Here is a 15,422-nt window from a genome sequence, read left to right on the forward strand (position 1 = left end):
ACATCAGGTCCATGCGTCTGTCCACCACTGTCACATCAGGTTCATGCATCTGTCCACCACTGTCACATCAGGTCCATGCATCTGTCCACAGCTGTCACATCAGGTCCATGCATCTGTCCACCACTGTCACATCAGGTCCATGCATCTATCCACAGCTGTCACATCAGGTCCATGCATCTGTCCACAGCTGTCACATCAGGTCCATGCATCTGTCCACCACTGTCACATCAGGTCCATGCACCTGTCCACCACTGTCACATCAGGTCCATGCATCTGTCCACCACTGTCACATCAGGTCCATGCATCTGTCCACCACTGTCACATCATGTCCATGCATCTGTCCACCACTGTCACATCAGGTCCATGCATCTGTCCACAGCTCTCACATCAGGTCCATGCATCTGTCCACAGTTGTCACATCAGGTCCATACACCTGTCCACCACTGTCACATCAATTCCATGCACCTGTCCACCACTGTCACATCAGGTCCATGCACCTGTCCACAGCTGTCACATCAGGTCCATGCACCTGTCCACCACTGTCACATCAGGTCCATGCATCTGTCCACCACTGTCACATCAGGTCCATGCATCTGTCCACAGTTGTCACATCAGGTCCATGCACCTGTCCACCACTGTCACATCAGGTCCATGCATCTGTCCACCACTGTCACATCAGGTCCATGCATCTGTCCACCACTGTCACATCATTTCCATGCATCTGTCCACCACTGTCACATCAGGTCCATGCACCTGTCCACAGCTGTCACATCAGGTCCATGCACCTGTCCACCGCTGTCACATCAGCCCATGCACCTGTCCACCACTGTCACATCAGGTCCATGCATCTGTCCACCACTGTCACATCAGGTCCATGCATCTGTCCACCACTGTCACATCAGGTCCATGCACCTGTCCACCACTGTCACATCAGGTCCATGCATCTGTCCACCACTGTCACATCAGGTCCATGCATCTGTCCACCACTGTCACATCAGGTCCATGCATCTGTCCACCACTGTCACATCATGTCCATGCATCTATCCACAGCTGTCACATCAGGTCCATGCATCTGTCCACCACTGTCACATCAGGTCCATGCATCTATCCACAGCTGTCACATCAGGTCCATGCATCTGTCCACAGCTGTCACATCAGGTCCATGCACCTGTCCACCACTGTCACATCAGGTCCATGCATCTGTCCACCACTGTCACATCAGGTCCATGCATCTGTCCACCACTGTCACATCATTTCCATGCATCTGTCCACCACTGTCACATCAGGTCCATGCACCTGTCCACAGCTGTCACATCAGGTCCATGCACCTGTCCACCGCTGTCACATCAGCCCATGCACCTGTCCACCACTGTCACATCAGGTCCATGCATCTGTCCACCACTGTCACATCAGGTCCATGCATCTGTCCACCACTGTCACATCATTTCCATGCATCTGTCCACCACTGTCACATCAGGTCCATGCATCTGTCCACCACTGTCACATCAGGTCCATGCATCTGTCCACCACTGTCACATCAGGTCCATGCATCTGTCCACCACTGTCACATCATGTCCATGCACCTGTCCACAGCTGTCACATCAGGTCCATGCACCTGTCCACCACTGTCACATCAGGTCCATGCATCTGTCCACCACTGTCACATCAGGTCCATGCACCTGACCACCTCTGTCACATCATGTCCATGCATCTGTCCACAGCTGTCACATCAGGTTCATGCATCTGTCCACCACTGTCACATCAGGTCCATGCATCTGTCCACAGCTGTCACATCAGGTCCATGCATCTGTCCACCACTGTCACATCAGGTCCATGCATCTGTCCACAGCTGTCACATCAGGTCCATGCATCTATCCACAGCTGTCACATCAGGTCCATGCATCTGTCCACAGCTGTCACATCAGGTCCATGCACCTGTCCACCACTGTCACATCAGGTCCATGCATCTGTCCACCACTGTCACATCAGGTCCATGCATCTGTCCACCACTGTCACATCAGGTCCATGCACCTGACCACCTCTGTCACATCATGTCCATGCATCTGTCCACAGCTGTCACATCAGGTTCATGCATCTGTCCACCACTGTCACATCAGGTCCATGCATCTGTCCACAGCTGTCACATCTGGTCCATGCATCTGTCCACCACTGTCACATCAGGTCCATGCATCTATCCACAGCTGTCACATCAGGTCCATGCATCTGTCCACAGCTGTCACATCAGGTCCATGCATCTGTCCACCACTGTCACATCAGGTCCATGCACCTGTCCACCACTGTCACATCAGGTCCATGCATCTGTCCACCACTGTCACATCAGGTCCATGCATCTGTCCACAGCTCTCACATCAGGTCCATGCATCTGTCCACAGCTGTCACATCAGGTCCATGCACCTGTCCACCACTGTCACATCAGGTCCATGCATCTGTCCACCACTGTCTCATCAGGTCCATGCATCTGTCCACCACTGTCACATCATTTCCATGCATCTGTCCACCACTGTCACATCAGGTCCATGCACCTGTCCACAGCTGTCACATCAGGTCCATGCACCTGTCCACCGCTGTCACATCAGCCCATGCACCTGTCCACCACTGTCACATCAGGTCCATGCATCTGTCCACCACTGTCACATCAGGTCCATGCACCTGTCCACCACTGTCACATCAGGTCCATGCATCTGTCCACCACTGTCACATCAGGTCCATGCATCTGTCCACCACTGTCACATCATGTCCATGCATCTGTCCACCACTGTCACATCATGTCCATGCATCTATCCACAGCTGTCACATCAGGTCCATGCATCTGTCCACCACTGTCACATCAGGTCCATGCATCTATCCACAGCTGTCACATCAGGTCCATGCATCTGTCCACAGCTGTCACATCAGGTCCATGCACCTGTCCACCACTGTCACATCAGGTCCATGCATCTGTCCACCACTGTCACATCAGGTCCATGCATCTGTCCACCACTGTCACATCATTTCCATGCATCTGTCCACCACTGTCACATCAGGTCCATGCACCTGTCCACAGCTGTCACATCAGGTCCATGCACCTGTCCACCGCTGTCACATCAGCCCATGCACCTGTCCACCACTGTCACATCAGGTCCATGCATCTGTCCACCACTGTCACATCAGGTCCATGCATCTGTCCACCACTGTCACATCAGGTCCATGCACCTGTCCACCACTGTCACATCAGGTCCATGCATCTGTCCACCACTGTCACATCAGGTCCATGCATCTGTCCACCACTGTCACATCAGGTCCATGCATCTGTCCACCACTGTCACATCATGTCCATGCACCTGTCCACAGCTGTCACATCAGGTCCATGCACCTGTCCACCACTGTCACATCAGGTCCATGCATCTGTCCACCACTGTCACATCAGGTCCATGCACCTGACCACCTCTGTCACATCATGTCCATGCATCTGTCCACAGCTGTCACATCAGGTCCATGGATCTGTCCACCACTGTCACATCAGGTCCATGCACCTGTCCACCACTGTCACATCAGGTCCATGCATCTGTCCACCACTGTCACATCATGTCCATGCATCTGTCCACCACTGTCACATCAGGTCCATGCATCTGTCCACAGCTGTCACATCAGGTCCATGGACCTGTCCACCACTGTCACATCAGGTCCATGCACCTGTCCACAGCTGTCACATCAGGTCCATGCACCTGTCCACCACTGTCACATCAGGTCCATGCATCTGTCCACAGCTGTCACATCAGGTCCATGCACCTGTCCACCACTGTCACATCAGGTCCATGCACCTGTCCACCACTGTCACATAAGGTCCATGCACCTGTCCACAGCTCTGACATCAGGTCCATGCACCTGTCCACCACTGTCACATCAGGTCCATGCATATGTCCACAGCTCTCACATCAGGTCCATGCATCTGTCCACAGCTGTCACATCAGGTCCATGCACCTGTCCACCACTGTCACATCATGTCCATGCACCAGTCCACAGCTGTCACATCAGGTCCATGCACCTGTCCACAGCTGTCACATCAGGTCCATGCATCTGTCCACCACTGTCAAATCAGGTCCATGCACCTGTCCACCACTGTCACATCAGGTCCATGCATCTGTCCACAGCTGTGCAAGCAGGTCCATGCACCTGTCCACGACTGTCACATCAGGTCCATGCATTTGTCCACCACTGTCACATCAGGTCCATGCATCTGTCCACCACTGTCACATCAGGTCCATGCATCTGTCCACCACTGTCACATCAGGTCCATGCATCTGTCCACAGCTCTCACATCAGGTCCATGCACCTGTCCACCACTGTCACATCAGGTCCATGCATCTGTCCACAGCTCTCACATCAGGTCCATGCATCTGTCCACAGCTGTCACATCAGGTCCATGCACCTGTCCACCACTGTCACATCATGTCCATACACCTGTCCACAGCTGTCACATCAGGTCCATGCACCTGTCCACAGCTGTCACATCAGGTCCATGCATCTGTCCACCGCTGTCACATCAGGTCCATGGATCTGTCCACCACTGTCACATCAGGTCCATGCATCTGTCCACCACTGTCACAGCAGCCCATGCATCTGTCCACAGCTGTCACATCAGGTCCATGCATCTGTCCACCACTGTCACATCAGGTCCATGCATCTGTCCACCACTGTCACATCAGGTCCATGCATCTGTCCACCGCTGTCATATCAGGTCCATGCATCTGTCCACCGCTGTCACATCAGGTCCATGCATCTGTCCACCGCTGTCACATCAGGTCCATGCATCTGTCCACAGCTGTCACATCATTTCCATGCATCTGTCCACCACTGTCACATCAGGTCCATGCATCTGTCCACTGCTGTCACATCAGGTCCATGCACCTGTCCACCACTGTCACATCAGGTCCATGCACCAGTCCACAGCTGTCACATCAGGTCCATGCATCTGTCCACCACTGTCACATCAGGTCCATGCACCTGTCCACCACTGTCACATCAGGTCCATGCGTCTGTCCACCACTGTCACATCAGGTTCATGCATCTGTCCACCACTGTCACCTCAGGTCCATGCATCTGTCCACAGCTGTCACATCAGGTCCATGCATCTGTCCACCACTGTCACATCAGGTCCATGCATCTATCCACAGCTGTCACATCAGGTCCATGCATCTGTCCACAGCTGTCACATCAGGTCCATGCATCTGTCCACCACTGTCACATCAGGTCCATGCACCTGTCCACCACTGTCACATCAGGTCCATGCATCTGTCCACCACTGTCACATCAGGTCCATGCATCTGTCCACAGCTCTCACATCAGGTCCATGCATCTGTCCACAGCTGTCAGATCAGGTCCATGCACCTGTCCACCACTGTCACATCAGGTCCATGCATCTGTCCACCACTGTCACATCAGGTCCATGCATCTGTCCACCACTGTCACATCATTTCCATGCATCTGTCCACCACTGTCACATCAGGTCCATGCACCTGTCCACAGCTGTCACATCAGGTCCATGCACCTGTCCACCGCTGTCACATCAGCCCATGCACCTGTCCACCACTGTCACATCAGGTCCATGCATCTGTCCACCACTGTCACATCAGGTCCATGCATCTGTCCACCACTGTCACATCAGGTCCATGCACCTGTCCACCACTGTCACATCAGGTCCATGCATCTGTCCACCACTGTCACATCAGGTCCATGCATCTGTCCACCACTGTCACATCAGGTCCATGCATCTGTCCACCACTGTCACATCATGTCCATGCACCTGTCCACAGCTGTCACATCAGGTCCATGCACCTGTCCACCACTGTCACATCAGGTCCATGCATCTGTCCACAGCTGTCACATCAGGTCCATGCATCTGTCCACCACTGTCACATCAGGTCCATGCACCTGACCACCTCTGTCACATCATGTCCATGCATCTGTCCACAGCTGTCACATCAGGTCCATGGATCTGTCCACCACTGTCACATCAGGTCCATGCACCTGTCCACCACTGTCACATCAGGTCCATGCATCTGTCCACCACTGTCACATCATGTCCATGCATCTGTCCACCACTGTCACATCAGGTCCATGCATCTGTCCACAGCTGTCACATCAGGTCCATGGACCTGTCCACCACTGTCACATCAGGTCCATGCACCTGTCCACAGCTGTCACATCAGGTCCATGCACCTGTCCACCACTGTCACATCAGGTCCATGCATCTGTCCACAGCTGTCACATCAGGTCCATGCATCTGTCCACCACTGTCACATCAGGTCCATGATCTGTCCACAGCTGTCACAGCAGGTCCATGCACCTGTCCTCCCCTGTCACATAAGGTCCATGCACCTGTCCACAGCTCTCACATCAGGTCCATGCACCTGTCCACCACTGTCACATCAGGTCCATGCATATGTCCACAGCTCTCACATCAGGTCCATGCATCTGTCCACAGCTGTCACATCAGGTCCATGCACCTGTCCACCACTGTCACATCATGTCCATGCACCAGTCCACAGCTGTCACATCAGGTCCATGCACCTGTCCACAGCTGTCACATCAGGTCCATGCATCTGTCCACAGCTGTCCAAGCAGGTCCATGCACCTGTCTACCACTGTCACATCAAGTCCATGCATCTGTCCACCACTGTCACATCAGGTCCATGCATCTGTCCACCACTGTCACATCAGGTCCATGCATCTGTCCACCACTGTCACATCAGGTCCATGCATCTGTCCACCACTGTCACATCAGGTCCATGCATCTGACCACCACTGTCACATCAGGTCCATGCATCTGTCCACCACTGTCACATTAGGTCCATGCACCTGACCACCACTGTCACATCATGTCCATGCACCTGTCCACCACTGTCACATCAGGTCCATGCACCTGTCCACCACTGTCACATCAGGTCCATGCACCTGTCCACCACTGTAACATCAGGTCCATGCATCTGTCCACCACTGTCACATCAGGTCCATGCACCTGTCCACCACTGTCACATCAGGTCCATGCATCTGTCCACCACTGTCACATCAGGTCCATGCATCTGTCCACAGCTGTCACATCAGGTCCATGCATCTGTCCACAGCTGTCACATCAGGTCCATGGATCTGTCCACCACTGTCACATCAGGTCCATGCATCTGTCCACCACTGTCACATCAGGTCCATGCATCTGTCCACCACTGTCACATCAGGTCCATGCACCTGTCCACCACTGTCACATCAGGTCCATGCATCTGTCCACCACTGTCACATCAGGTCCATGCATCTGTCCACAGCTGTCACATCAGGTCCATGCATCTGTCCACAGCTGTCACATCAGGTCCATGGATCTGTCCACCACTGTCACATCAGGTCCATGCATCTGTCCACCACTGTCACATCAGGTCCATGCATCTGTCCACAGCTCTCACATCAGGTCCATGCACCTGTCCACCACTGTCACATCATGTCCATGCACCTGTCCACCACTGTCACATCAGGTCCATGCACCTGTCCACCACTGTCACATCAGGTCCATGCATCTGTCCATCACTGTCACATCATGTCCATGCATCTGTCCACCACTGTCACATCAGGTCCATGCATCTGTCCACAGCTGTCACATCAGGTCCATGGACCTGTCCACCACTGTCACATCAGGTCCATGCACCTGTCCACAGCTGTCACATCAGGTCCATGCACCTGTCCACCACTGTCACATCAGGTCCATGCATCTGTCCACAGCTGTCACATCAGGTCCATGCACCTGTCTACCACTGTCACATCAGGTCCATGCATCTGTCCACAGCTGTCACATCAGGTCCATGCACCTGTCCACCACTGTCACATAAGGTCCATGCACCTGTCCACAGCTCTCACATCAGGTCCATGCACCTGTCCACCACTGTCACATCAGGTCCATGCATATGTCCACAGCTCTCACATCAGGTCCATGCATCTGTCCACAGCTGTCACATCAGGTCCATGCACCTGTCCACCACTGTCACATCATGTCCATGCACCAGTCCACAGCTGTCACATCAGGTCCATGCACCTGTCCACAGCTGTCACATCAGGTCCATGCATCTGTCCACAGCTGTCCAAGCAGGTCCATGCACCTGTCTACCACTGTCACATCAAGTCCATGCATCTGTCCACCACTGTCACATCAGGTCCATGCATCTGTCCACCACTGTCACATCAGGTCCATGCATCTGTCCACCACTGTCACATCAGGTCCATGCATCTGTCCACAGCTCTCACATCAGGTCCATGCACCTGTCCACCACTGTCACATCAGGACCATGCATCTGTCCACAGCTCTCACATCAGGTCCATGCATCTGTCCATACCTGACACATCAGGTCCATGCACCTGTCCACCACTGTCACATCATGTCCATACCTGTCCACAGCTGTTACATCAGGTCCATGCACCTGTCCACAGCTGTCACATCAGGTCCATGCATCTGTCCACAGCTGTCACATCAGGTCCATGCACCTGTCCACCACTGTCACAACAGGTCCATGCATCTGTCCACCACTGTCACATCAGGTCCATGCATCTGTCCACAGCTGTCACATCAGGTCCATGCACCTGTCCAAAGCTGTCATATCAGGTCCATGCATCTGTCCACCACTGTCACATCAGGTCCATGCATCTGTCCACAGCTGTCACATCAGGTCCATTCATCTGTCCACCACTGTCACATCAGGTCCATGCATCTGTCCACCACTGTCACATCAGGTCCATGCATCTGTCCACAGTTGTCACATCAGGTCCATGCACCTGTCCACCACTGTCACATCAGGTCCATGCACCTGTCCACCACTGTCACATCAGGTCCATGCATCTGTCCACCACTGTCACATCAGGTCCATGCATCTGACCACCACTGTCACATCAGGTCCATGCATCTGTCCACCACTGTCACATTAGGTCCATGCACCTGACCACCACTGTCACATCATGTCCATGCACCTGTCCACCACTGTCACATCAGGTCCATGCACCTGTCCACCACTGTCACATCAGGTCCATGCACCTGTCCACCACTGTAACATCAGGTCCATGCATCTGTCCACCACTGTCACATCAGGTCCATGCACCTGTCCACCACTGTCACATCAGGTCCATGCATCTGTCCACCACTGTCACATCAGGTCCATGCATCTGTCCACAGCTGTCACATCAGGTCCATGCATCTGTCCACAGCTGTCACATCAGGTCCATGGATCTGTCCACCACTGTCACATCAGGTCCATGCATCTGTCCACCACTGTCACATCAGGTCCATGCACCTGTCCACCACTGTCACATCAGGTCCATGCATCTGTCCACCACTGTCACATCAGGTCCATGCATCTGTCCACAGCTGTCACATCAGGTCCATGCATCTGTCCACCACTGTCACATCAGGTCCATGCACCTGTCCACCACTGTCACATCAGGTCCATGCATCTGTCCACAGCTCTCACATCAGGTCCATGCATCTGTCCACCACTCTCACATCAGGTCCATGCACCTGTCCACCACTCTCACATCAGGCCCATGCATCTGTCCACAGCTGTCACATCAGGTCCAGGCATCTGTCCATCACTGTCACATCAGGTCCATGCATCTGTCCACCACTGTCACATCAGGTCCATGCATCTGTCCACAGCTCTCACATCAGGTCCATGCATCTGTCCACAGCTGTCACATCAGGTCCATGCATCTGTCCACAGCTGTCACATCAGGTCCATGCATCTGTCCACCACTGTCACATCAGGTCCATGCATCTGTCCACCACTGTCACATCATGTCCATGCATCTGTCCACCACTGTCACATCAGGTCCATGCATCTGTCCACAGCTGTCACATCAGGTCCATGCATCTGTCCACAGCTGTCACATCAGGTCCATGCATCTGTCCACCACTGTCACATCAGGTCCATGCATCTGTCCACAGCTGTCACATCAGGTCCATGCACCTGTCCACCACTGTCACATCAGGTCCATGCATCTGTCAACCACTGTCACATCAGGTCCATGCATCTGTCCACCACTGTCACATCAGGTCCATGCACCTGTCCACAGCTGTCACATCAGGTCCATGCATCTGTCCACCACTGTCACATCAGGTCCATGCACCTGTCCACCACTGTCACATCAGGTCCATGCACCTGTCCACCACTGTCACATCAGGTCCATGCACCTGTCCACAGCTGTCACATCAGGTCCATGCATCTGTCCACAGCTGTCACATCAGGTCCATGCATCTGTCCACAGCAGTCACATCAGGTCCATGCACCTGTCCACAGCTGTCACATCAGGTCCATGCACCTGTCCACAGCTGTCACATCAGGTCCATGCATCTGTCCACAGCTGTCACATCATGTCCATGCATCTGTCCCCAGCTGTCACATCAGGTCCATGCATATGTCCACAGCTGTCACATCAGGTCCATGCATCTGTCCACCACTGTCACATCAGGTCCATGCATCTGTCCACCACTGTCACATCATGTCCATGCATCTGTCCACCACTGTCACATCAGGTCCATGCATCTGTCCACAGCTGTCACATCTGTCCATGCATCTGTCCACCACTGTCACATCAGGTCCATGCACCTGTCCACCACTGTCACATCAGGTCCATGGATCTGTCCACCACTGTCACATCAGGTCCATGCATCTGTCCACAGCTGTCACATCAGTTCCATGCATCTGTCCACCACTGTCACATCAGGTCCATGCATCTGTCCACCACTGTCACATCAGGTCCATGCACCTGTCCACCACTGTCACATCAGGTCCATGCATCTCTCCACCACTGTCACATCAGGTCCATGCACCTGTCCACCACTGTCACATCAGGTCCATGCATCTGTCCACAGCTGTCACATCAGGTCCATGCATCTGTCCACCACTGTTACATCAGGTCCATGCATCTGTCCACCACTGTCACATCAGGTCCATGCATCTGTCCACCACTGTCACATCAGGTCCATGCATCTGTCCACAGCTGTCACATCAGGTCCATGCACTTGTCCACCACTGTCACATCAGGTCCATGCATCTGTCCACCACTGTCACATCAGGTCCATGCATCTGTCCACCACTGTCATATCAGGTCCATGCATCTGTCCACCACTGTCACATCAGGTCCATGCACTTGTCCACCACTGTCACATCAGGTCCATGCACTTGTCCACCACTGTCACATCAGGTCCATGCATCTGTCCACCACTGTCACTTCAGGTCCATGCATCTGTCCACCACTGTCACATCAGGTCCCTGCATCTGTCCACAGCTGTCACATCAGGTCCATGCATCTGTCCATCACTGTCACATCAGGTCCATGCATCTGTCCACCATTGTCACATCAGGTCCATGCATCTGTCCACCACTGTCACATCAGGTCCATGCATCTGTCCACCACTGTCACATCAGGTCCATGCATCTGTCCACCACTGTCACATCAGCCCATGCACCTGTCCACCACTGTCACATCAGGTCCATGCATCTGTCCATCACTGTCACATCAGCTCCATGCATCTGTCCACCACTGTCACATCAGGTCCATGCATCTGTCCATCACTGTCACATCAGGTCCATGCATCTGTCCACAGCTGTCACATCAGGTCCATGCATCTGTCCACAGCTGTCACATCAGGTCCATGCATCTGTCCACCACTGTCACATCAGGTCCATGCATCTGTCCACCACTGTCACATCAGGTCCATGCATCTGTCCACCACTGTCACATCAGGTCCATGCATCTGTCCACCACTGTCACATCAGGTCCATGCACCTGTCCACAGCTGTCACAGCAGCCCGTGCATCTGTCCACAGCTGTCACATCAGGTCCATGCATCTGTCCACAGCTGTCACATCAGGTCCATGCATCTGTCCACCACTGTCACATCAGGTCCATGCATCTGTCCACCACTGTCACATCAGGTCCATGCATCTGTCCACAGCTGTCACATCAGGTCCATGCATCTGTCCACCACTGTCACATCAGGTCCATGCATCTGTCCACCACTGTCACATCAGGTCCATGCATCTGTCCACCACTGTCACATCAGGTCCATGCATCTGTCCACCACTGTCACATCAGGTCCATGCATCTGTCCACCACTGTCACATCACGTCCATGCATCTGTCCACCACTGTCACATCAGGTCCATGCACCTGTCCACCACTGTCACATCAGGTCCATGCATCTGTCCATAGCTTTCACATCAGGTCCATGCATCTGTCCACAGCTGTCACATCAGGTCCATGCATCTGTTCACCACTGTCACATCAGGTCCATGCATCTGTCCACCACTGTCACATCAGGTCCATGCATCTGTCCACCACTGTCACATCATGTCCATGCACCTGTCCACAGCTGTCACATCAGGTCCATGCACCTGTCCACCACTGTCACATCAGGTCCATGCATCTGTCCACCACTGTCACATCAGGTCCATGCATCTGTCCACCACTGTCACATCAGGTCCATGCATCTGTCCACAGCTGTTACATCAGGTCCATGCATCTGTCCACCACTGTCATATCAGGTCCATGCATCTGTCCACCACTCTCACATAAGAACCATGCCTCCCAGAAATCTACTTTCTTCATCTGGTTGTGGAAATCTTATTCTAGACAAAGTTAATGGGGTCCCCTCAGCAAGCATCTCTGACTCAGGAACGTCCTCATTTCCTGGAATGCAGAGCACAATGAGCACAAACACCAGGAACTCCCCATATCATCTCCCGCTGACCCAGGAGGCACGGGCAGCACAGGACCATTCTGGTTGTTTAGCACACAGCTTTGGCATCACTTGGAGAAAGTGCTCAAGGGAATGGGTACCAGTACCGGGATAATCTGGGATAGAAGATGAGTACAGAGGCCAAATGTGGTCTCTAGTTGTCCATTAATCTATGAGCTGCTTTCACACTGAAGCTGGGATAGAGTGTTTGATGTGGAGCCAAGTAGGGAGTTGTCAATACTATGTATCTTTAAATAAAAGCTAAGCAATGCCTGTTGAAATGAACACCATTATCTGCTACCATCTCCCTAGGAGATAGCATAGGATGGCCTGGAATACCAGAGCAGAGGTTTCCTTATGCCCCTTAGCACAACTGGCAGCATCCTATGTGATTTAAACTTTGCTCGGTATCCCCTACTTTAGGTTCTCTGGGTGAGAGTAGATGGATTTCCTAGGGTGTGTTCTCAGGTAGGGGCAGGCAGTGCCAGCTGATAGAGGAGGCGATAAATCACCTTCCTGGGTGGGAGGGTGATTTATTCTAAGTTCACACAATAAAATTCCTCATTGTAAATAAAAGTACTGCTATCCAAGCACTAGGGATACTGAGGCAGAAAGATGTAAGTTCAACACCAGCCTGGGCTACATAGGTGGACCCTGTCTCTCTCCTTATATGTATTACAGACAGGAGGAAGATACAAGGCTGGTTTGACACACCCTTCATTTCTCTGGTTTTCATTTTTAAAATTCAAGATCCTTTACAGTATACACACTGGGAAATAGGTACGCAACTCATTTGAAACATACTGTTTAAATCATAAATTATTCAAAGTATCCCTGAAATAACTTTCTATTCAGTGAGTCAAAATTACATTCTTACAATGGGAATATTTATTTTATGAATATATATGCATAGTGAATAACATGTTAGCCGGAAGTTATATGGATCAGCGAACAAAATGATCTGCTCATAGAAAAAGCAAATGTAAAAGTTTTTTCTTTGTTTTTTCACTTTTTGCAAAATTTTAAGCACATGTTTTGTTTCATTTCTCCTGAACGTTCCAAATTAAGCTACCTGCTATGAGTCCTTATAGGGGAGTAAACTGTGAAATATGCAGACTATGGTAATTATAAAACATATTTCTTTATCTGAAGTATGCCAATCTCAAATCTCAGAATAAAAGGATTTATTTTTTAATGTGAAAAAGAAAGAGTGGAAATCACAGCGACCGAAAACTCCCACTTAATTGTCTCGGATTCACAAAACTTTCTATTTCTGATCAGCACTGGTTCCTACATCCAGCTGCTAACTGGACTCCTCTACCTAAAAGTAAAGTCCACTCTTTGCTTTCTGCCTTGCGAACTTAAGATGCCTGTAACCAACCGCTAGATGGCCCCCTTGGCCAGCTTTGTAGGCTTGCTCTTTTGCTACACCTGAAACTTTCTGGAGACATGCTCTCTACTGGAATCAGTGTTTTTTGCGCAAAACACGACCACGAGACCGAGGTAGCCAGTACAAAGCCTCCAGGGATCCCCACACCAATAAAGATATCACAACCAACTATCTACGAAAACCAAAATTAGAATTCAACACACACACACACACACACACACACACACACACACACACACACGTTTTTTTCTCAGCTCTGTTTCCCTTAACTTAGAACATTTTTTTTTAATCTATTTTTGTTCCTGGGCACTTTGGGTGATCTCAAATGCTTGTTTCTGGAGGTGGCAAAGGAGCTGGCCAAGGGATGCAGACGGCGGGAGGGGGGAAGGGGGATTTAGGGAAGGGGGATTTAGCGGACCAACTTGACGGCCATGGCCACCGCGGGAGACTTTAAACAAGTTGCAGGCACCGCGGTGCTGCCACCGCGCGCCCCTCCCACAGGCCCGTGCTCGGACGACCCGCAGCTACTGCGCTGCCCCGAGTCACCACCGCGATCATCCCCACGGTCCCTTCCCGACGCCCGCGCCCCCTACCTCGGTCCGACCACGCTTTGCAAAGGACGCCAGAGGAAGTTGTATAAGGAAAGGGACTCCGTTTTTTGTTTTTTGTTTTTTTTTTTTGCGCTCCCCCCACCCCTAAAGAAGAAAAAAAAATCAGCGGGGAAAGAGGAGAAAAAAGGAAGCTGGGCTGCAGGACAGAGAAGGAAAACCAAAGCGACGTTTACCTTCGTATCCTCCGTGGAAGGATGGGGCAAGAGCCCAGACCCACGCGACCCGGCAGTGTGACTCGATATCTTACCCTGGCTATCACGGAGCGCCGGCGCGTACAGAATGGATAGACAGACCTTTGCCTCGCCTCGCACCGGCCTGGCACAGAGTAATCAGTTGGGCGGGTCAACTTTCTTTGAGGGACAGACACCTCTGCCTCTCCCGGGCCGGATGCAGAGCAAGTCGCTGGGCGGGTCAACTTCACTCACGTTAGCTCAGTGGGCAGCGATCACGGGACCACAGAACTCCCCCCCCCCCCTTTTCCCCACCCTCAGGAAGCGACTGAAGTTTTCCCTCCCCCAGATCGCCCCTTCGCAGACCGCTCTTTCAAGTTTGCCACCTCCTCCTGTCGGAGGCTGGCGGGATGCGCGGTGGACACCTCTTTTCCTGAACTTCCCCATCCCCACCCCCGCTGGCCTCTACTTTCCCCGCACCGCCAT

The sequence above is a fragment of the Microtus pennsylvanicus genome, chromosome 1 (genome assembly GCF_037038515.1).
Source record: "Microtus pennsylvanicus isolate mMicPen1 chromosome 1, mMicPen1.hap1, whole genome shotgun sequence".
NCBI lineage: Eukaryota > Metazoa > Chordata > Mammalia > Rodentia > Cricetidae > Microtus > Microtus pennsylvanicus.